General features: G+C 34.2%; 1 protein-coding gene across 1 annotated transcript in view; it reads left to right on the plus strand.

Moving 5' to 3' along the window:
• Nucleotides 1-18673, plus strand: part of LOC129136834 (myosin IC heavy chain-like) — a 185653-nt gene extending 166980 nt beyond the window's left edge. Inside the window, exon 2 of the mRNA XM_054665342.2 lies at nucleotides 16658-18673. The gene's annotated coding sequence lies outside the window, so the exon portion shown is untranslated. The remainder of the gene's footprint in view (nucleotides 1-16657) is intronic.
• Nucleotides 18674-22549: the final 3876 nt, after the last annotated feature.

The following is a 22549-nucleotide window of genomic DNA, read 5'->3' on the forward strand; positions in this document are numbered from 1 at the left end:
GGTTAGAATGTTTAAAACCTATTTAAACAATTTTTAAAAATACATTGTTATTAACTGTGTTGACCATGTCTTACGATAGATAACTAAAACTTATTTTTGAAAACTTTTTTTACAACAGTAAATAAGATGCAGTGACCAAAAATGGATATTTTAAAGGAAATGTAATATTTTGTTCAAAACAGGGACAAAGTTTTCCAGTATCCATAAAGATATATTGTTGCCTTAACTGGGCTTCATGTAAGAGAAGGTTAAAGTAGGGTGACTGTTCACTTTAATCTTAGATAAAATTCCTCTCATATTTTTATTAAGTATAGATCTTTTTTAACTTAAAGGCCAGTATGATTGTAATCAAGTATAAATATTAATGACATTTCTAATGTCTTAACATCTATATCCTTATTCTAACTCAGATTCTATAAAATAATTGAGGGCTTTTAACTAAAGCCTTGATTTTTATACCTAAGGCTATTTGTCACATCAATTCTTATACTGTTTATATAATCATGGTATTTTACTTACTGATCTATACATTATTTGAAGGCAAAAGCTGGATAAACCTCATATTTATATGTAGTTCAGTGTCTTACCAATTTTTATGTTAAACATTGTGGAATCAACGAGATTTGAAGTTATTTTCTAGAAGGGATCTGTTATTTTATTATGTATCCAACACATATTACCAATACAGTATATATGATTACTAAACCTCTTAGCTGTTCACCCCTTTACTTTTCTCTTAAAATATGATATTCAAGGCAAGATACAAAAACAGAAAAAAATACAAGTAAAAATTTTCCTCACTTATTAACTTATCACTAGTCACGAGCCTGGCTCTAGTGTTACCATATTTCTTCAGGTCATCCTGTTAGCCTCAATACATAACGTAGTTTCTAGTGCAGAGTAGATGCCCAATGACAAGTGCTGCAAACAAATATTTTACATAAACATTTCCTAATAATTTATTAATATTGACAGTGACATGCACTGATTTATTTTTTACTGAAATATGTATTTTGGTGTGGTGCAAACACATATAAGCAACTTGGAAATGTACACAAATTAGAAGTCGTTTAATGCATCCTGGTAATAAAGTGTTTCAGCAAATGTCTGTAGCTGAATCTTTGCCTTTGTAAAATGATAATTTTAGTTACTAAAATGCTAAAAGTTTTTTTATCATTGTTTTTAACACGTAACTATAAAGATACAGATGTATGGCATCTATAAGAATTGAGATACACAAACCAGAAATTATAACAATTATGCTGAAGGAGGTCAGTTACTTTATGCCAAAGATTGACTTGTGAAGGATCCAGAGTATTTTTAAATTAATTCAGTTGGTCATGTGCAAAAGAACAAAGATGATTGTATTAATCATTAATGAAGGTTGAAAGCTGATGAAAGAGTAATGAATATTCTGGAAATTAAAGCTTTGGGAAGTTAGAATATGCTGTAAGAGCTTTATCTTTCACTTAAATTAATATGTCCCTTATTCACAAAATAAGAATCTTAATCTCCTTTTGGGTGTTGTGATCTTAGTTGAATGTTCAGATTTTTTTCTTTTCCACTCAAGTTTTCCTAAGTTTTCCAAAATCCTTAACACTTTTCCTGATGACTAATATATAAAACAAGATCTGGCCAGCTGCGGTGGCTCATGCCTGTAATCCCAGTACTTTGGGAGGCTGAGGTGGGCGGATCATGAGGTCAGGAGTTCAAGATCAGCCTTGACAGCATGGTGAAACCCTGTCTCTACTAAAACTACAAAAATTAGCTGGGCGTGATGGCACATGCCTGTAATCCCAGCTACTTGGGAGCCTGAGGCAGGAGAATCTCCTGAACTCAAAAAGTGAAGGTTGCAGTGAGCTGAGATCATGCCATTGCACTCCAGCCTGGGTGAGAGTGAGACTCTTGTCTCAAAAAAAAAAAAAAAAAATGTACAAGGCAAGTAAGAAGTTATAAACTATAATCATTTCCTAATTAAGGGGTAGGTATACCTATGACTCTGCATGAGGATAAAAGTGGTTGAATATAGTAGTTTGTTGTTGTTGTTGTTTTCTGAAACTTTCTCCTCTATCACCAACATCAGGAAGATGCCTTAGAGTTTCCTCACCCCCAAAATACTTTGTTATTTTCTGCCATGGCCTCCATAGTTAATGTAGCATAACAAAGAGCATATTATGCTATTGTAAAACACAATAATGATGAAAATATCCCAAATGTGTGTAAATGGTTAACTTAAAATTATTGATTTAGAACCATCTAATTTTAATACAGGGAGAAAAAGGAAAAAGAAACATGAACATTTTGGGAAGAGATGTACAAAAACAGAAGTTAGCCAGGAAAAAAAAGGGATAAATTTTGCTTCGTTAATTATTTAGTCCAGAGGCTAGCCTTACTGCCAGCATATTATTTTCAAAGCAATTGCAACCTAAAATTATTAGTGAGGTTTTAAGAACATAGTTTATACTAAAAATTTTTTCTATACAATTCTGTGATTTGGAGTTGAATGTAGCACATTTTTTTGAAAGATTATTTTACTGGTAAAATTGTGTGTGCCAGGTCTAATACAAGGACAGCAAGTGATATTGTTCAAAGTTTTGCTCTGCTTTACTAACTTTAGGGGACATAAAATGAGTATATCTAGTTTCTTCTTTTGAAGAAGAAAAGGGATTAGAACACTTATTTCATGGAAACCTCGACTTATAGAAGCATTACACTCCGTTTCAATGGGATCCTGCTGATCCGATTAAGAAGTGAAGTTACACAGGTGCATTATCTAGTTCACTTTGAAAGAAAAAGCAACAGACTTGATCAAAACAAGTCTCCCCATGGCTGCATTGTCAGACAGGACCACTGTCAGGATACTAACAGAAATGTGAACGAGAATTGCTATTTCTCACAATTGTTAATTGAGTATCTAATAACGGATATCAGATGTTCTTTCCATTTTCTTCCTAGTCTAACTCTGTAAGATTCAATGAGAGGATCAGTAATTTTTAATACAAAGATATCTGGCTTCCTGCTACCACCTACCTAAGTTAATTCTGCATGTATTTTATACATTCATGGAGAAGTATTGAGTGTTTTCTTCCCAAAGGTACATTATACAAACAATTCAAAAGTATGATTTAAATAATGTCTTTATTTTACCCTGAAATAAATTCAATACTCTTCGAGTTGTTACTGAATAACTCAAGATTATAAACATTTTTTCAATAAAGAGAAAATCAGATTATATAAACAAAGCTTGCTAAGGAAATGTTAATCACATTCATATTTGTTTATTCAACTATATATTTTTTAGTACCTACTATGTGGCCAGTCCATGTTCTGAGTGATTGGCATATAGCAATAGATAAAGGAGAAAAAAAATTTCCTGCACTTGCTGTGGTCATATTTTAGTAATGGTAAAAAACAACAGACAAATACATAAGTAAAATGTGTGTGAGAGTGTGTGTGTATCTGTGTGTGTGTGTGAGAGGGAGAGAGAGAAAAATAGGGAGAAAGAGAGAGCGAGAGAAGTGGCATTTGGTTTTAGGAGGAAATAGCACAAAGGAGTAATAGAGTATAAAATAGGGAGTGTCATTTTTATATATGATGATAATAAAAGGCTTCATTTATATAGCATTCGATTAACAACCTGAAAGACATGGGGGAGATGTCCATACTGGTTTTTGTGAGATGAGTGTTTCAGACACAGGCAGCAGCAAGTGTCAAAGCACATAGACATGGTCTGTAGCAAATGGTTGAGGCAATCACAGTCAATGAGTTCAGAGAAGTAACAGAGAAACAGATTGTATAGGGCTTTGTGGAGCATAGTGAGGATGTTAGCTTCCCTTTGAGTGAGATGGGAAGTTACTGTGGGATTTAAAGCAGCATTGTGGAAAATTTCTCATTCTGGGCCCTATGTCAAGAATAGCCTTTTGGAAAACAAGGTTGTAACCTGGCAGTCCACTCGCAGCTATAACAAGCCTCTAAATGAGAGATAATTATGGTTTGAACAGGGCGGATGAAATAAGTGACCATATTTTTAGCATATAAAAATAGGATTTGATGTTAGATTAGGTTTAGTGTAAGAGAAAGAAATGTGTGAATGCTGACTCCAAGGTTTTTTATCTTGGTATCTGAAAAATGGGAATTGCATTTCCTGAAATAAAAACTGTAGGAAAAACAAGTTTTGCCTGGAAATTGGGAGTCTAGTTAGGAAAGCATTAAGTTGATTTGCCTGTAGCTATCTAAATGGTAAACTTGAGTAGACCATTACTATGCAAGTGTGGAGTTCGCAGATTTATATGTGTATGTGTATACACACATATACACACATATAAACTTGAATGTGATTAATTTATGGATGGTATGTAATGCCGTGGGAATGGATGAGATCACCAAAAGAGTGAGTGTGAAGAATAAAGCAGACAGGTTAGAGGATTGAAAGTTGGGAGTTTGGCACTTCAATATTCAGTGGTTGAGAAGACAGGAGGATGGAATCAAGGAAAGAAACTTAGAAAAGTTCGTCAATGAAGAAGGAAGAAAACGACATTGTCTTAATTCTTTCAATTATATACATTATATATGTTCTATACTATATTACATTTTACTTATATAATTATATAATGTATTTATTGTACAATATCAAGTATAATCTTTTATAATATATAAAGTTATATATTCAAATATAATATTCTTTGCTAGACATTGTACACAAAAGAAACGTGAAAACTGAAGATGATGCCCTCCTCAGATGACCCTCCTCAGAGGGTTTTCTTTCTTCCCTGTTAGATGACAGAGAGCAGCTATCACCTCAATCCAATCAGACATTGATCAAGATCAGGTCTAGGTTTCAGTTTTAGGTACATTTAGCCCACTTATCTTTCCTAATGTCTCCAGGACAAGATGTGTTTTTATGTTTGTTTTAGGTCCTGTCCTTCATGGAATTGTGTCTCCTAAACACCATTGGACTAGGAGAACTCAGTTTCATTGTCCAGCTGAATCCTCCAGCCTTCCATATCATCATCTCAGCACTTAGAAAAGAACAGAGAAAAAAAAAAAAAAAAACAGCATAAACCTGAAATTCCTCTAGATTATAATCCAGCACATCAGCCCCTATAGCCATCACAAATTTATAGGATTTCTCCACCACAAACTATCTTTACCTAGACAAAGCCTGATGCTCAGCCTGCAACCAATGACTCAAAGGACAGAAAATGTCTGACAATCTCAAGCTTACTTTTAAAAGGGCATTTTTCTCTCTGTTTTCATTCATCTGGTATTCTTCACTTCCAGTGTTTTAAAACACACTAATTTTTAATTCATCTTTGGTTTTTCCTAGTTGTTGCTTTGGAAGTGATTTTCTTTTGCTGGCTACTAAACTCTACTTGTAAGTAGAAGTCTGATTATTTATTTTCTATGTTCACATTTTTGTAGTATCTGAGCATTTGAAAAAATTTAAAAAAAAGAACTTCATCACAAGTGGTGGGGCGGCTGTACAGGCAACATTGGACTGAAGAGCAAGGAGAAGGGATGAGGGAAGAGGATTCTAGCAATTGCTGGTGGTGTGACTTTAAGCAAGTTTTATATGTTCTCCAAGCATCATGCTCTTATTAACGACTCAATAAAGGTAGTTGTAATGGACATTTTTCCTACTCCTTACCTTAATTCCTTCACGATCTGATAAGAGCACTCTCATTTTCCTTGAGGAAAGAAACATTCTAACTCATTCTCAAGCCAGGTAGTTTGCGTGAAATGATCCCACCCTTGGCCTTCGGAAGTAGGCATGTGACCCAAAAACCTAATCGGAACATTTTATCCCCTATCCCTTAACCAGGGCAAGAAGCTGCTGCCTAGGACCCCATGTGACCTATTTCATAGCACTCTGCCAATTGCAATAAAAAGACATCTTTTAGTTTATTGTTTGGAGAGGACAGAGTGAAAACCTGGAGCTGTTAATACCTCACTGCAACATCCCCCCACCTGCATGATGGGGCACAAGGTAAAACAGAGCCAAGAAACTGAGACAGCCAAGTCCTGATGGCTTCAAATCAGCCACAGGATCCAGATAAGCCTGATATAATGTGAATCTTCCAGTGTACTATTTCCTTACATCTGCATAGTGGGAATCCTTCGTTCCTTTTTTTTTTTTTTTTAAATTATACTTTAAGTTCTAGGGTACATGTGCACAACGTGCAGGCTAGTTACATATGTATACATGTGCCATGTTGGTGTGCTACACCCATTAACTTATCATTTACATTAGGTATATCTCCTAATGCTATCCCTCCCCACTACCCCCACCCCACAACAGGCCCCAGTGTGTGATGTTCCGTTCCTGTCCAAGTGTTCTCATTGTTCAATTCCCACCTATGAGTGAGAACATGCAGTGTTTGGTTTTTTGTCCTTGCGATAGTTTGCTGAGAATGATGGTTTCCAGCTTCATCCATGTCCCTACAAAGGACATGAACTCATCCTTTTTTATGGCTGCATAGTATTCCACGGTGTATATGTGCCACATTTTCTTAATCCAGTCTATCATTGATGGACATTTGGGTTGGTTCCAAGTCTTTGCTATTGTGAATAGTGCCTCAGTAAATATACGTGTGCATGTGCCTTTATAACAGCATGATTTATAATCCTTTGGGTATATACCCAGTAATGGGATGGTTGGGTCAAATGGTATTCCTAATTCTAGATCCCTGAGGAATCGCCACACTGTCTTCCACAATGGTTGAACTAGTTTACAGTCCCACCAACAGTGTAAAAGTGTTCCTATTTCTCCACATCCTCTCCAGCACCTGTTGTTCCCTGAATTTTATTGATCGCCATTCTAACTGGTGTGAGTTGGTATCTCATTGGGGTTTTGATTTGCATTTCTCTGATGGCCAGTGATGATGAGCATTTTTTCATGTGTCTGTTGGCTGCATAAATGTCTTCTTTTGAGAATTGTCTGATCATCTCCTTCGCCCACTTGTTGATGGGGTTGTTTGTTTTTTTCGTGTAAATTTGTTTGAGTTCATTGTAAATTCTGGATATCAGCCCTTTGTCAGATGAGTAGATTGCAAAAATTTTCTCCCATTCTGTAGGTTGCCTGTTCACTCTGATGGTAGTTTCTTTTGCTGTGCAAAAGTTCTTTAGTTTAATTAGATCCCATTTGTCGATTTTGGCTTTTGTTGCCATTGCTTTTGGTGTTTTAGACATGAAGTCCTTGCCCATGCCTATGTCCTGAATGGTATTGCCTAAGTTTTCTTCTAGGGTTTTTATGGTTTTAGGTCTAACATTTAAGTTTTTTATCAATCTTGAATTAATTTTTTCATAAGATGTAAAGAAGGGATCCAGTTTCAGCTTTCTACATATGGCTAGCCAGTTTTCCCAGCACCATTTGTTAAATAGGGAATCCTTTCCCTATTTCTTGTTTTTGTCCGGTTTGTCAAAGATCAGATGGTTGTAGATGTGTGGTATTATTTCTGAGGGCTCTGTTCTGTTCCATTGGTCTATATCTCTGTTTTGGTACCAGTACCATGCTATTTTGGTTACTGTATGCCTTGTAGTATAATTTGAAGTCAGGTAGCATGATGCCTCCAGTTTTGTTCTTAATACAAGATCTTAACAACAACAGTGACAAGGTAAACAGCTTCCTGTCAGTCATGAAAATGAAGGAATCAAACAAATGGAAGTATGGGAAAAGAATTCTTACAATTTCTACAAAGATCTCTGTATTCTCTTTAAGAAGATAACAATTTCTTTTTAAGTGGTAATACTAAGACTCCTTTATCAAGTCCACACTTTCTTTTGTAGTGTAAGCTGCAAGTTCACCATCAGCATAAAGATGGAGTGGGAGGAAAAGGGAAAGTTCCAAGATCAATCAAATAACTCGTTTCCTATTTTGGTTGTGTACTACTAATCCTTGACTTATTAGTCACTAAATCTCTCTTTCACCCATGTTAGTAAGGCACTTGTTCTCAAAAAATGACTATCAATGATATTCATTCATGGCATTAATAATAATATTTGCAATGAGCTTTTACAGAGAAACATGCATAAATTGTAGTTTTTATTATTTTTGCATATTATGGAACACTATTACTATTAAAATAAAATATAGATTTCAAGTTCTTAAAATTTCTATTTGAAACATTAACAGTAAAGGCAGGTTAGATATAATTGGAAATGATTTTATCTGTTTTGTCTTGGCCTCAGAGGTCACATATTATATCCAGGGATACAAGTTGGAGAGAGGGGAAGATTTGGACTTAATATTCTAACAATTACCACTCTCTGAATATGAAATAAGCCAAGATAAATAATTTCTAGGTTTTCTTTTGCCTTGGAGCCCTGAAATTCTTTAAGCCTGATTTGTATTGATAAAGGGTGGAAGTTATTTATAAAAATGAAAATGATTCCTTAGAAATATGAACTGTGCAGGAGAGAATTGATACTATAATTGATTAAACTGTGCCAGGCTTTAAATACCTTTTCTTATTGAGAAAAATATTGAAAATAATTGTTAATTCCACTTCTATTGGTGAAAACCTGAGGCTTCGAGAGGTAAGATAACTTGTCCAAGACAACTAGCTAATAAATCATAGACCAGGATTATATTCTCCAAATCCTGTCTTTCCATTACACAATAGTGTTTATTCTATATCACATATGAGACTTCTCAAAAGCTGCTACTGTTTCCTTGGCTTAAGTAAATATTCAGACAGATGCTTGGAGAGTACAGGTTTGAAAAAATAATAAGAAAATTAGCAGAGGGATAAAATTTATAAACATTTGCAATAAATACAATGGAAAAATATAAATAATTACTTTTATAAAGTTTATTTTATTTAAAGTACAATACATAGAAAAATATAATAATGTACACTCACAGTTCACCAGCAAAATCTAATGGAACTAGCCACCTTTCACTCGAGATAGTCCAGGGCTCAGGGAGCACGACATCACAAAGTGCTAACACAGAACTAATTAGTACTAGTAAATGCCATATTTAACATGTTGGTAACCTATAATGTATTTACAAATATTTTCAGATTCTTTAGTAGTATTACCTGCTTCCGTATCAAAAAGCCTAGGTCAAGAATTGCACTAAAAGATTTCCAAGATCTTTTTGGTAAATATAATAACTCTTTTTATCATTTATAGGCTGTAAGACAAATTTCTGCCAAGGGTAGTTGCTTTAGTAATGTTGCTTGTGTGTTCTGAACGGGGACATTTCCTGATTCATGGTTGAAAATTATAGATAGGAGTAGAATGTACTTCTTCCACAAAAGCATATCTGATTATACCTAAGAGGTATGAAAGTACAGTGATTAAGAACTTGGGATCTAGAAGCAGACTGCCTGAGTTCAAGAGCCCCTGTTTGTTATTAGTTGTGCAAAATCAATGAGTTCATTAATTATCTATGCCTCTGTGTCTCTTCTGTGAAAAGAGGATCCAAATATTGCATGTGTGTCTTAATGTAAAATTCTTAGAAAATTGCCTGGCACAAAATGAGCTCTATTTGATACCTATTAACCTTAATTATAATAGTCTCTTTTTTCTGAATAAAAGCTATTGACCTATCTTTTCCAGTTGTTATTTTGGTTTCATTGGAAGAAAAATAATCAGAAATCTATTGTGCACAAATAACTTTTAATTTTAAGATTTTATCAACTTTTCAGAGTAGCAAAATACTTCAAAATAACTGTTATACTTGGTTCAGAAATAAACGTATTTTCCATGTATTTATTCAAGTAGGGCAATTGTATTCTAAATGTAATCTCTCTCTTTATAAAAAATTCCTTTAAATGAATAGTGAAGCAATAAGAGGCACCAACAAAGTTGTAAAAGAATCGACACTGCCTACAATTTATGAGAGATAGACATATGCAAATGAACTATTTATCAAGTTTATAATTCATATAGTTTCAGAAAACTACAAAGAAATACTATGCACCTATTTACGGAAAGTCCAAGGAGGAGAAAGGAGAAATTTACCTTAAGTATTTCTGCTACATATATGTAATCTCAATTTTGTAAATAAAATGCAAGTGGCACATAAGCAGTTGTAACTGCTGGTAGGATAAAGGCATTTGGTTTTGTCAATCTCTTTACAAATTGGAATCAATATATTTTTAAGTAACTGATACGCATCATGGCTCTATAGTTTTCCTGATAAATGGCACTACATTACTTAAACTTATAAATGTGTAGAAATACTTCCTGACATTAAAAAAAATTGTAGTGGTCACACAGTCATTTAGAAATGAAAACCAGATATGCTATAAAGCAATGTAAGTTCTGCAAACAGGAAGAGTGAGAATTGGTAAGCTTACATTTTAAATATATTTTGTCTGTTTATGGATTCTGTGATTTAATGAATAATTTCTGCATGAATTCATTTCTACTAAGGCATAAAAAACAAAATTTAGGATAATATAGTCTAAAAATTTAGACAATGTAGTCAAAGAATAGTATGCCTTAATTAAGAAAGGTCACACTGTTTGACTGATGTGTCAAGTTCAAGATGGATGCACATGAAGTGGTCAGATCAAACAGGGAGATAGTAGCAGCCAGGTCATTTGGACCAGAGTCAGCTCCTGAGGGGATAACAGATGTTGAAGCCAGATTACCCTCCCAGGTAATCTGTCCTTCTTGCCTTATCTAGTTTGTGAACTCCAAGTTATTTTTGAATTTAAGCTGTGGTTTTAATATTTTGTGAATCTTTACTTGTCTGCCCCAGAGGGTAGGTTTTAGCTCCTGCTTCATGATCTCCTAGTACGCTGACCTTGCTACTATTATCACATTTTATTATGCCTTATAACCCTGAACTGTAATTTTTAATCACCATATAAATTTTATCCCTATTGTAAACCACTAGAATACTGGGATACTGTTTTATTCATTTTAATTGACATAAATTAGCATAGTTTCTAATATATGATATGCATTCCATACATACTTTGTTGACTTGAATAAAAACTTTAAACTTAGTTTAAAATGTATAGCTCATGGTTTGTCTCTATCTTTGTGTTAAGAAAGACATTGATGTTGAAGCCTCTTCACATCCCTGTAGGCATTTTTCTTATCCTACTTATGTCCTTTGTCCTGTTCCTCTTGTTCACCGTGTTGTTCCCAGAGCTCTTTTTAGAATCCCAGCATTCATTAATCATTAATCATTTTTTGTACACATTATTATTCATTTCTAACAATTTTTCAAGATTTTTCTACAATCTCTCTTTCTGTGCTCTTATAAAGTACTTCTTATAGAACAAACAGATCAGAAGAGAAAGATGGTTTCCTCCTACAGGCAAAATAGTACATAACTCTGGTTATCTTGCTAGCACTTTAATGATTAATCATACTTTAAAATACCTTAACAAAAACTTTAAATGTACTTAAGTTTTAAAACACAGTAGATAACTTTAAAAAAATGCTATAAACTGTATAAAGAAGTGCCTTACTCCACCTCTGTAGAAAGCACCAAACTTATATCGTCATTTTTGGATATAGTGATCACATGATAGAATAAAAAAACAAATTTTGTCCCTTCATTCTCACGTGTACACTTCTGTGTTCCATCATTAGGCCAAAATGAAGTCTACAAAAGGGTTTGGAATTCAGTCTTGCAATCTTGAATACCTAAATTCATTACTCTGTAAAAACAAATCTTTCAGAGGGTGACTCACATTAACCAAGCATACAAAATCTGATTGTTTATATCATATTAAAATGAATAAACTTACAAGAAAAAATAAACTATCATGTGGAGAAGAGTATCTATACTCACAGAACAAGCATGTTTATATTACTACAACATATTTAAAGTATTGAAAAGGAAATAAACGTGTACCAGTGTAAACTATTCTAAGTCAGTATTTTCTCCCTTGTTTTTTACTAAAGCAGAAACTGCAATTTTTAGCATATCTTCAAACATAAATCTTCAAGAACAAGATGCTACCGTTAGCCAAACCCCTCACCTCAGTTTGGATTTTTGGTTTGTTAGTCTTCTACTGTGTTATTTGTTTAGTGTACTAGTACCTTCAATCAGATTACATCTCTTTTAGGGGATTTAGAATAGACTGTTTTGTTGCTTTTATATTCTGTCTTTCAGAATACGTTTTTCTATGTCACATTTCAATATTATTTGGAGTAGGGTAACATGTAATATTTTCCCATATTGCCACATAGAAGTTTCAATACTCAATGTGAAATGCCTATCTTTACAAGTTAATGGGAATGTGAAAAGGAGGAAAGAAAACAAGAAAACAATTATTGCTTACTTGTTCCACACACTTTGAAAATATCACACAAATCTTCAAAGTAATCCTTTGAGATATATTTATTATCTCCCTTTTACAAATGAATGGAGTCTTATACATTTTGTATCACTTGCCCAGGTCACATGTTAAACCATGATATAAACCTAGATCTAACTCCAAAGAGACCTCTCCAGTATATACTGTGTCCAATAAGCAGAGAAACTTAAATGTGAGCAATTCATTATAGTGAAAAAAAGAGTACTAAACCCAAATTATTAATCTTCTATGCATTTAATGATATACATAATTGCTACTGTTTTGCTTGATAATTAAGATGTAAATACTAAACAGATGAGTAAATAGTTGTTAATATTTAAAAGTCACGTATTTTTGAATCAGAACAAAGAAAAATGTCATAACAAGAAGGTATTTTAATGCCTTACTTAAGCTAACTTGAGTCCCTTTAATCCTCTACTGAAAACTTTCCTCTTATTAAATAACACTTATGTACAATATATAGCACTAGAATGACCTCCAAATCCTTTCTTTATCTTAGAAAAGTAAAGTACGCTGCTTCTGAAATACTTGACCTATATTGGCAAAAATCTAAAAGTGAGTGATGCGCATAGATAAATTAAATAGAAAAATAACCATTTTAGGTGAAAATGTTAAGGGAATAAATTATAGATTTGTCAGAATTTGAACTTATGCCTTATGAAAAACAGAAGATGAAAAGACCGAGACAAAAGAAAATCAGGTTCTTTTGGCAGATTAAATTGAATGTGCAAAAGGCAAATGTAGAAAAACATAAGGCTTTTTACAATTAAACTAGTTTGGATAGCATTAGTTTGCATAGAGATTTGTGGTATATAAAAAAAGAAGGAAAGGTTGGGAACAGACAAGAAATGCCTTAAAATGCATAAAATCTGTGCATATTTTTCAGAGTCCTTGTGATAGATAGAATCCTAAGATAACCCCCAAATCGCCTATACCTGGTATAATTTACCTTCTACTGGCTATTGAATCATACACTAATGTAGATGCTGCTGTGAAGGGATTTTTGCCAAGGCGATTAAGATCTCAAGATAATTCACTTTAAAATCCTGGATGGATTTCACTTAGGTGAACTTTTAAGAGGAACTGGGACCTTCTAGAAGTTATATTTGAAGCATAAGAGAGATTTGACATGACAGAAGCTCTCTCTTCTTGGCTGTGAAGATGAAGAGGGTCACATGGCAAGGAATGTGGAGCAGCCTCAAGGACCTTATAAGGCCCACAGCTAACATCCAGCAAGGAAACAGGCACCTCTGTCTACACAGCAAGGAAATTAAGTCTGCCACATTCACCTGAGTTTGGAAGAGGACTTTGAGCTCCAGATGAGAACACAGCATTGACACCTTAATTTCAGCCTTGTAAGAAATTAAGCAGAAGAGTTAGTAGTCATGCCATGTCTGAATTTCTGAACTACAGAACTGACAGAGAATAAATAGGTACTGTTTTAAGCAGCTAAATTTGTAGTAATATGTTATGAAGCAATGTAAAACTAATACAGCCCAAGAGTAAAGCATCCTTGCCTCCAATTTTCCTTTTCTTTTTTTGTCTTATTACATAGAAGTAGTACTTGTATGTCATGTTTCTTTATTTTTTTAAATGATTTGTTTGCAATTTAATACTTGATTCTTCTTAAAAAGAGTTATTAATTAAATTAATAATTATTAATTGGAAATGCAAAGAAGCCATCCAAAGTAAGCTGCTTGCTATGAGAAATTTTGGAAGTTTAATAAGGATAAAAGTTATTAGGCTAATAGCATGGAAAAGTTCTAAGTAGTCTGACAAAACAGTTTCTAAATTAAACAGTTTGATCAACAGCAACATAATAGATATTTGTTATTCACCATCTCTTTTAACACCCTATTTTAGAAGAAAGCAAATACTAACATTTCTTTTTTTATATCCTCATCTGATCTTGTATTGTGCACATCTTAATTAAAATGAGCATTAGCCAGATAATGTACAAAAAAAGAATAATACAATTCAAATTGGTATATGAGTTGATTCTTTAAAAATTGTAAATATTTGAAAAATTTTTTCTCTTTAATACAAAAAACAGAAATAATCAATTTTACAATTATAATTTAAAGGGAGGATATTTACCACATACACACTTACAGACATGAAAATAGTGCCTCAAATGAATGAACTAAAGAGATTGTTGAAAATGATTTAAGATATAAAACGAAAAAATAAATATGCATACACACATATATTTACAGTCATTCCTCAGTATCTGTCGGGAATGGTTTCCGGGAACTTCTGCAGTTATCAAAATCCAAGAATGCTCAAGTTGCTAATATAAAATGGCATAGTATTTGCATATAACCTGTGCACATCTTCTTGTATACTTTAAATTATAATAGATTACTTATAATACCTAAAGCAGTGTAAATACTATTTAAATAGTTGTTACAGTGTATTGCTTAAGGAATGATAAGTTTTAAAAAAGTCTGTATGTGTTCAGAACAGATGCAAATTTTTTCCAAATATTTTTGATCCATGGTTGGTTGAATCAACAAATGTGGAACCTGCAGATATGGAGGGCCAACTGTGTAAGTACACACACACACACACACACACTCTCTTAAAGAATGGGGAAAAAGTAGCTGAATTGTACACAAAATGTTATCTTAAATGCAGTAAAATTTAAAAAATATAAAAATGTAAAACTGGCCAGGCACGGTGGCTCACGCCTGTAATCCCAGGACTTTGGGAGGCCGAGGCAGGCGGATCACGAGGTCAGGAGATCGAGACCATCCTGGCTAACATGGTAAAACCCCATCTCTACTAAAAATACAAAAATTTAGCCGGGCTTGGTGGCAGGCGCCTGTTGTCCCAGCTACTTGGGAGGGTGAGGCAGGAGAATGGCACAAACCCAGGAGGCAGAGCTTGCAGTGAGCCGAGATTGCGCCACCACACTCCAGCCTGGGCAACAGAGCGAGACTCTGTCTCAAAAAAAAAAAAAAAAATGTAAAACTTACTACTTACTCTTTACTTCCCCTTTCATTTCATTAAAATAACAGTAATAACTGTAGAAATACTTAACATTTTAGTTGGTGATAAGGGGAGACATTTAAAATGTAGCATTACTTTCTAAACCCCACTCTAAGATTTCGCATGTCGTTTCCAATTTTTTATACTGTAATAGTTTGTTTTCACAGTGCTATAAAAAACTTCCCTGATACTAGGTAATTTATAAAGGAAAGATGTTTAATTGACTCACAATTCCATATGGCTGGGGAGGCCTCAGGAAACTTACAGTCATGGCGGAAGGGGAAGCAGAAACCTTCTTCACAAGACCTCAGGGGAGAATAAGAGAGAGCACAGGAAAATCCGCCACTTTCAAAATCATAAGATCTCTTGAGATTCAGTTACTATCAGGAGAACAGCATGGAGGAAACCACCCCCATAATCCAATCACTTCCCTCCCGGGACACATGGGGATTACAATTCGAGATGAGGTTTGGGTGGGGACACAGAGCCAAACCATATCAATACTGTTTAGGAGAAAAGTGATCCAGCAGAAAAAAACCACAATACACTTTGTGAAATTTTTGAATATCAAATACTTTCTAAGATAACAAATATCTTTATTTAGTAATAATATTTTTTTAATTTTTGGATATCAGTGTTGTTTCTTCAGATAAATAAATTCTGACCTTAGCTTCAATTTATATTTTATCTGTTTCCAAGCACAATTTTGAAGTTCTTGAGTTATTTCCCAGTGGTAACCAGAACACAGTAATTCATTTTTAGAAGTTCCATTCCTGCCGTATCAAAATCCTCCAAAATGTTTTGGGATTCCCCAGATGAGTATTGCAGGCATGTTTATGAAGCCGTTCTACAGGTGACCATGTTACAGGTGACCATGTTACAAATGACATTTCTTCCTGTTCTTTTTTGTCTCACTTAGGATTTGTCAACTGTGGGTGTGTGTGCAGAACTGGCCTCATTGGGCATGCCACAAGTGCAGTCACACAGGGCTCCAAATAGAGAGATGGCCTCATATTTGGGCTTTAATGTCCTGTGATTACTGTCTTGGGATTCTTAATACTTTTACCTTTGAATTTGTGTTTTGTAAGTTTTGTAATGGGACAATTGAGGATGTGCTGGGAGCTAGGAGCTTCAAATCACATGTGTTTCCACATGAGTCTCAGAAAGGCCCGCCACACAGTGTCAGGGGGGAGCCTCAGACACTTGTGAGAGTCTACACTCACCCACTGAGTAGTATCCTGTGCCTAAAGGAACACCACATCAAATTGCAAATTAAAAAGAGAGAGAGAAGTCCCAAAAGAGCAAGAGACTGCTAGAGAAAGGAAAACACTTTTTTCTGTTTATGAAACAAAATCCCACACTTTTATTTGTTCTAGGTACTCTAACTTATGTAGCGGGACCTACATGCACTCTGCAGAACTACAACCGTCCTCTTGATGTCCCTAAGTATCTATAGCTCCTGGTTATAGGTGTTCACCAGGAGCCGCCTGCTCATGCTCAGACAACAGGAGGTCTCACAACACTGTCAAACCATCTACAATTGCTAGAACTGCTGCATTGTCTTCAAGATGTAAGTAATTCACTTACTTTAGTATTTGCTGTTTTGTTGCTGTACCTTAAGCTAAAAGTCAGAGATGAACTTATGGAAATAGAGCCAGAGCTCAATCTTCATTACCCATTTTGCTGAATCTTTTATTAATTTTGAATTTAAAAATGGCATCTGAATTCTCTTCTGTGTTAATGTGAGTCTTTTACAGAAGGCTGCTTTTTATGCAAATATAAATTTAGGATAGTGCTTCCACTGTAACATTTTCTATGCCAAGACTCACATAATTTCTAGTGTGATTAGGATTTAGGGTTAAAGAACAACCTAGTTTAATCAACAAGGATTACTTAACAGAACACCTTAGGGCATCATAATCCTATTATGCATTACTTTTATCAACTGTAGAGAGGCTTCAAATCCTAAGAGAAATGAGGTCAACACATTAATTTTTAGATGAAAAAACTGGGGCCCAAAAGGGTTAATCAAACATTTACTTAGGGTCTAAGTGTAAACCGTTTTCTTTAAATAATATGAATCATTTAAGAAAATATACAACATTAGATGCTCATGTCCTATAAACATTATAGGAAGTAAGAACTAAATTGATGTTAACATTTAAAAAAAAATTCCTAACTATGGAAAATGTCAAGAATCCAAAGAAAGAGGTCTGCTTTAATGTTGATAAAATTGTGTCTTACAGAAAGGGTTCTAAGATATTTTGCAAGAAGCTCTCACACAAACATCATCCCACCAAGAAAAAATACTATGGCCTACCAATAACTAAACCTGGATCAAATTTTGTCTATTTTCTCTTATTGCTTCCAGATTCAAAGCTATTACAACAATTTAGCTTTCACACTTGTAAATTTTGGAATTTCTCACTTATTGCTATAATCTTAGGACTCTCTTTACAAAATTTTTGCCTCACATATGGAAATTATTTGCCTACGTTGGATATCTCAGATTTATTGCTTTCCCTTCCTCCTACTGATGTTCAATTTTGTCTTTCTGACTCATCATTGTAATCTTGCATCAGCCCAAATCCAGAGCTGAGAAATGATCGTATTATATATTTACTAAATGTTGATTCAGCATGAAGCCATTAACTAGTTTCTGTTCAATCCCAGTAGTCATAACACACTCTTTGCACAATTTCTATATTTAATACACAACCTGCTTATTTATATGTGAACCACTAGTATTAGGAAATAATGATTTATTTCAACATCTATTTCTTCTCCATCTCCTGTGGGCTGGATACTATGCCAGGTGATGAGGAATCACATCATGAATAACAGATGGTTCTATGCATTGAGAATCTTCTGGTCTCCGCAGTCCACATAAGGCATGCCTGCTTTGACAGAATTATACCCCTTTATTATCTCCATACCATGCAAATCAGAGCAAAGAGTAGGAAGGATATGAGGTGAAGAAGGGATGGGCACAAAAGAAAAATGGTAAAATTTTTCTTGTAACCTTCCTACTCCTCATGTCCTGGTATTGCCTATCTCTGCCTGGATTGATTCTGTCTATCCGTATATGTGTTGTCCAATATTGTGTGCTGCATTAACTGAACTTGCCCTCCTCTTCTGCAAACTGAGGTTTCAAAATTATCTTCTTCTGTTCCTACAAACTTCCCTTCCCTTCTTCTGAGTGTTAGAGCTGTATATTTACCTGGAAATAGTATAGATACTGGTATAAGAAAAGAAATGATGGCTTTGTATTATTAATATTAAGCACCATGTTTAGCATTCTAAAAAAGTTTCTTGTACAAAAAATGTAAATATATAAAAGTATAAGAGCAGTAAGTTAAAGTAGTAAGATATCTCCCCCAATACACACATTTAAAAAAAAAGAAATGAAAAGAACATGAACTATGTAATTTGTCAGTGCTATGTTTAAATCCAACTTTTGCCACTTATTATCTGTGTAATATTAAGCAAATTATGCAACTTTACTTGAGTTTCAGTTTTCCTATCATCTCTAAAAAAAAGAAGGATAATAAATTACTTCATAAATTAGAGATCCATTTCATAGACTTGAAATAAGCAAAGTTTCTAGTGGCATACCTGGAGTTTCTAGTGCTATACCACATAGCAGACAATCCATAAATGCCATTTCCCTCCTTTTCAAGTTAAAATAACAATGTAACTTACATAAAAGATAAAAGTTTGAGTATATTTTGATGTTATAAACCTTTACTTATAAGTACTTATTATTATGGTATCTATCTATAAAACATGCATAAAATCTTGTATAATAATTGTAATTTACAGATGATAAACTGTGTAAGTACCCAATTTCCTCATGTGTTTTCAAATAAATCACATGAAGAAATCTGGAAAGTATTATAATCATAATGTTGAAGAAACTGAGATCAAGAAAGGTTAAGTGACTTGCTCAGGATCACAGCATAATTAATAACCGAGTCAATGTAGGTCTTTATAGACTCCCTTATGTGCTCTGTTACCACACTGTGCTGACAACATTAGGACTGGAAGCCCTGCCACTCAGCTTTCTATCTCCACATGCTCTCCATCTGGCTGACTCTAGATAAAGAGGCTCCATGCACTCGTTGCTTTTGAGGCATTCACAGTTTCAGTTATGATTGTCTTTCTATGTTTTAAATCTCCTGTAGTTGGGATTTTTTCTGCTTGTATATTTTATCATAGATATTTGTCTTAGTCTGTTTGTGTTATTATAAAGGGGAACCTGAGGCTGGGCAATTCATAAGAAAAGGGTTTTATTTGCTTCATGGCTCTGCAGGCTGTACAAGAAACATGGCTCCAGCATCTGCTTCTGTTGCAGGACTCAGTCTGCTTCCATTCATGGTGGAAGGTGAAGAGGAACTGGTGTGTGCGGGTCACATGGAGAAAGTAATGATAGAATAAGAGGTGCCAGGCTCTTTTCAACAACTAGTTCTCATGGGCGAGAACTTACCAAACCATTCACGACAAATCCACATCCATGATACAAACTCCTTTTACCAAGCCCCACCTCCAACCTGAGGATCAAATTTCAACACAAAACTTGGTAGGGCCAAATGAACCATATCGCAATCATGGCAAGATTCCTTTCTAGAGGGTCTTCTACAATTTGACTTGACTTTAAGCTCAAATTTCAATAAGATCCACAGACAGCAGACAGAATCAAGAACAGGCAATTGTGTCAATCCATCCTTTTGAGTGTGATTGCTTAAAGAATGGTCATGTAATGTAATTATGACCAATGAGATGTTAGAGAAAATTGACTGGAAGGCTTTCTCTGAAATTGTCCACTCTCTTAATAAAGAACAAAAAGACATGCTATTCTCTTTTTCTCCACCCAGATAGCACCATCTACATCTAACACCTGGATCTACAACAAATCATTAGCCTTACACCATGAATGGTAGAAGAGTGAGAGGGATGGATTTAACAGCAACATTAATTGAATGAATAAACTGAATCTTGAAGCACCATACCCATGGAATTTGTAATGTAAAATAATGAATACCTTTACTGGTTAGTCATTTTTAAATAGGTTTTGCCATTAGCTGCAGTCATGAGCACCCCAATTGATATGGTTGAGATAAGCCTAGGTTACCTTGATTTCTTGTCTAGTGTCTTTCAAAAATTACATCATATCACTTTGCACTTTGTAAATATATACAATTATAACTTGCCAACTTACAATAAAATTTATATATATATATATATATATATATATATATATATATATATATGTAGATAAATCACTTCATGCCTGGGAAAATTCACCAACTCATACTAAGATAGAATTTTTAGATTTTATTACTCTAAGGAAACCTCTTTTGAACAATTTAGGGAAAAGAAGTACTTTTCATTCTAAAACATGTTTTTTCTTAATCAATCCTCTACACTGCAGCCAGAATGATAAGACATAAACTAAATCTCTTCAACTTGCTTAAAATTCTTATGAGACTCTTTAAACCTATTGCTTACAGCAGTGTCTCTCACCCATGGCTGAACATTTTAATAACTTGTGGAAAATTTTAGAAATAGTGATGTCTGAATGCCCCCACCACCCTCCAGAGATTCCGACATACTAAGTATGGGTGTGTCCTGAGCATCACAATTTAAATAGGTAGCCAGGGTTGAAAATTCCTTCCCTAGAGATTAATTTAATTGTTTTGGAGTGGGACCTTGAAGGTATATGTTTTTGTTTTAATTTCATTGATGATTACAATGTTGCCAGGATTAAAAACTTTGGTTATGTACAAGGTACAAATTCCTTAACATAGGGTGCAATACATGTTATTATCTCTCTCCTAAACAAGGACTCCTCCTTCCCTATATGTTTCAGTCACACTACATCAATTAGAATTTTGTTCCACTTCATATAACAAGAATCCCCAACCAGTGTCTTAAACCAAAAAGAAATATATCTTTCTTTTTTTTTTTAAGCTTTAAGTTAGACATTGATTGCTCTAAGGTATTATCAGAGCCCTACACAACCCTTTATTTTACACTTCATTCACTAGAAATTAATCATATGGACAAAAGCAGCCAAAAGGGAGGCTGACTACATTGCCCTTACAAACAAAATCCGTGCTGTAAAGTGAATAAGAAATAGAGAATAAATATTGGTTAGCAACTATCTCCACATACCAAATGACATGAAATTTTCCCAAACACAACATGCTGCATCTTTTTCTATGTGCCTTTATAAAACTGCCAAGTAACTAAATCACCTTTCAAGTCTCAGCCCAACTATCAGATTACCTACAAGATGCATTGCTCCACCCACACCACTTCATGTAAAATTGATTACTCCCTCCTCTTCTTTAAACAGACTGTTATACTACCACTTAAGAACTTGTATTGCACTTACTTGGTTATGTAAGGCTCTCTCCTTATAGAATTATTAGCACCTTGAGGGAAAAGATAAGTTTATGAAATGAATATTTTTTAGCACCTGAGGATATAGTACAGAATAGTAATAAGAGCAGAGACCTCCTACTCGAACTCAACCGCTGGCTCTACAATATATTTTCTGTGTGTACAATGCAGAGAAGTCATATAATCTGTCATTACCTCAGTTTTGCTCTCTGTAACTTTACATTTGGGTAAAATAAAAATAGCACCTATTTGATAAAGTTTTTATAAGGGTAAAGTGAGCTAATAAACACAAAACACTTAAAACAGTCCGTGGAAAATTTTAAGTACTATAGAAGTAGTGGTTTGTCAATCCATTGCCTAACACAAAAGAATGACATATTTATTAAATGAATGAATGGTCTGTATAAGTTGATGTAGATGTTTTAAATTGTGAATAGATTTATGTGAGAGGGTCACAGAAGCATGAGACATTATCTTTACAATATAGAATCAGAAAATATAGTTGAAATAAGAATAATAACATCTGATGTGGTACTTTATATAATACCTCAAGTCCATGAAGCACATTATGAATGATACAATTCAGAGGAAGTAAAGTTCATTGATGGGCAGAATAAAAATGGGGAGCTTCACGAAGGAGATGGAGTTTGAGGTGAACTCAAAGGATTCACAGGGTATATGCTTGAGAAAAGCCTGTAAAGATGTTACAGAAATGACAGTATGGTCTGTTTTTGAGACAATCAGAGTTACCTGACTGAAACAGAGATTTCAGTTTGAGACATAGAGTTTTAAAGAATAATAGTAATAATTTTCTAGCATTTATTTCATCTTAACAATGTTTTAGGTACTGTGTTAAGTGTTTT

The sequence above is a fragment of the Pan troglodytes genome, chromosome 14 (assembly GCF_028858775.2).
Source record: "Pan troglodytes isolate AG18354 chromosome 14, NHGRI_mPanTro3-v2.0_pri, whole genome shotgun sequence".
NCBI classification, from domain to species: domain Eukaryota; kingdom Metazoa; phylum Chordata; class Mammalia; order Primates; family Hominidae; genus Pan; species Pan troglodytes.